We start from the raw sequence: 3,084 nt of genomic DNA on the forward strand, positions 1-3,084 counted from the left end.
AACATACTATTCTTCTTTCTGACAAAACTGCATCATTATGATGCAAGATAGGTGGCTTTATATTCTGCCTTCCTGACCTAAAACAGCTAGGATAATGTCTTATCACACTAGGTATGTGGTGACCACCTGGAAATATGATAGGTCACTGTCACATGTTTAGGCAGGTTCAGGACATCTATTTCCTCACAGGTGGTTTGTAAATCACCAGAAACTTTCCAGATTCGCCACTTCTCCAGATGTAGAAACAATAAGGATATATTGAAAGACATAGGGAAAGGGTTAGGAAGTTAGTTTTTCTGACCTATATCTGAAGAGAGCAACTTGGAGTCCTGTGGCCTCCTGGTGAGATCTTTCTCGGACTTTTCTTTTGCTGCCCATGGAATGAATAGAAGGTCTAGGAAGAAAAGGACTCCTGCTGAGATCAACAGGTTGGCAGAAGTCTCACCTCACTCTCATGTATAAAAAAATCTAAACCTCAGTGACCCTGCAACTTTTGATAAAGAACCCCAAACAGTGACTGACACAATGATGGAATGGAAAAGAAGTAATGACTAGAATTTATGAACAGAGCTTCTACCTTTGTCACTTGGTCATGTCACTTTGTTTCTCTGGCTTAGCTGCAAAATTGGGGTGGGGTGGGGTGAGGAGGGCTGGGAGGGAGGGGGAGAAGGAGGGTGGTACTATAGGATTTCTGAGACTCCTTTACCTTAAAAAACCCAAGCTTTTCTATTTTCTCTATACAGAGTGCTTTTATCAGCATGATAAGCCTTTCCACTTATCAAAGGTAAAAATTTGGCAGCCACAAAGTCCCTTCTCCTTCCTTCAGATGGCTGTGTTCTTAGCTTGTCAGTCTTCTGTTTCGTTTAGCATAACACACATTTTGGAGCATTTGCTATTACGTAGACCCTGTGCTAGGTTGTCGAGGTAGTTTGAACTCACAAACTTGTGGGATCTTGAGGAGGATCCCAGTTGCTAGTTTAAGATAATACACACTAAGTTGTTCCTTTTAAAGAAAAACACAAAAACACATATATGGCAGTTTTTAAATGAGCCTGTGATATTCCTCCCCAAAAGACCCAATCTTAGGGACTTGCTTGTAGCCAGCTGAGTCTTGTGAGAGCAATGCCATGTTATGTCTGAGGTTAGGATCGAAAAGGCTTCTGCTTGGTTCTCTTGAGAGACTCGCAGTGAGGGCAGTCATTCACCATGCAGGGACTGACTGCCCTGAGACCACCGTGCTGGCTGGCGTTAAGTGTTGTTAATTACCCTGCCCCTGCTGGGCTCCCTTGGGATGCCTCGCCTGTGGACCTGTGAGAGCACAGCGGAGCCCCAGCCAACATCTGCCTGTAAGGGCATGAAAGATCCCAAGTGAGACCTGCCCTGGCTGAGTTCTTCCCGAATTCCCAACTCACAAAACTGACAAAATAAAATGGTGGTTTTAATCTACTGGTTCAGGGTAATTTGTTATGCAGCAATAATAACCAGAACAATACTTTCACCCAAATTATTAAGATTATGCAGAATCAAAGTTACCATAAAAACGTACATTACATATATATTTTTGCAATGGTATACATACAGCCCACGTTCAAAGGGAGGAAGATAACAATGGTATGTGACCTAAAGCCTCATGAACGGAATCATGCAATGTTCTCAAATGTCTTATTTTTTTTTTAAGTATAGCCTTGAAAAGTAGTCTGTTTCCTCAAACTACAAACATATCCATAGAACATTATATTCTGTAAAGCAAAAATTCAATTTAAGAAAAATGAAACTAAGAGGACCCTTTAAATAACAACTACTGTTGCTGTCCCATTTCACATTATCAGTGTTCTTCAGGACGACTGAATTTTTTGTTTTTGTTTGAGAAAAAAAAAAAGAAAAGTCATCCCAAGTCTTTATTTACTCTAACCACAGTGAAACACATTCTGGCCTGGTGATCAGAGAAAAAATACAGGCAGATAAGAATAAACTCCTGCTTCCCACCCCTTCAGCTAGATTGCATGGCACATGATCCTCCCATCATAAATTCATAGATATTTTCAACACCATCAAGATTCAAATGCTCTAATTTAATTGGAGAGTGGAATATACTCCATCTCCTAAAACGACAGCTTCATGAGTCACTAGACCAAGAGCTTATCTGAGGATACAGTCTCCATCACTGCGTAAAATATCTCTGTTTTAACAGGTGACAATTTAAGGGCCTACCTGTGGGAGCAGCTAACAGCTAACCTTGCTTCTTTTTGGTTTCTCTATTTGCAAAGTTGTAATTATAGTCCTGACCTATCTTAATAGTTGCTATGTTGGCTGGGGGAGGCTGAAAACAAGTTTTTAAAACTGAGAATTAAAAATACTAAACCAGCTTTGCAAATATAATAGTTAGATTGTGAGCTCCATGGGGCCAAGGACTGTGGTTTATCCATAATCCAGTGTGCAACTCTGTGTGTAGCAGGTGCTCAATCAATGCTGGAGCGCCTGTCCTTGGATCTGTCTGCCATCACTTTGCTTCCTCTGCACTTCTAATATATGTTTTTCCCTCTTAATCTTTGTAATTTTCACTGGATCCTTTTGAGTTTTGATTCCAAAGTTCTTAGTGAAGAGACAGATCATAATAGCTGGCACAAGGCATGCAGAAGCTGGTGTGTGTCTATGTTAGCTGAGTCATATTCGCCCATTTCTGGCTTTGTTCCTCACGTCCATACCCCATCCTTATGCTCTATTTTCATTCCTTCTTCTCATTTCCCTTTTGGAACACATCTGAAGATGAGAAAACTTTATCTTACTATGATATTTGTACTTGCCAAGTACTATGCTGAATCCAGCTACAATTCTTAAATTATTCTAAAGAAAGTGGTATGTATCTAGTACAAAATAAATTTCCTTGTAATCTTTAGCTATAAAAATCCCATTCTATTTTTTTTTTTTTTAAGTATAGCATGGCATAAGTAAAACTTTGTTCTGAACTTTTTCTGGCATTGAGAAACACAGGGTGAAAATATTCTATGTCATTACAAGTCATTGTTTTAAGAATATCTAATGGCATGAGGAATGGTCACCAGAGGTGGGGAAAAAAGCATGGTA

The sequence above is a fragment of the Pteropus vampyrus genome, unplaced genomic scaffold (assembly GCF_000151845.1).
Source record: "Pteropus vampyrus isolate Shadow unplaced genomic scaffold, Pvam_2.0 Scaffold182, whole genome shotgun sequence".
Lineage (NCBI taxonomy): Eukaryota > Metazoa > Chordata > Mammalia > Chiroptera > Pteropodidae > Pteropus > Pteropus vampyrus.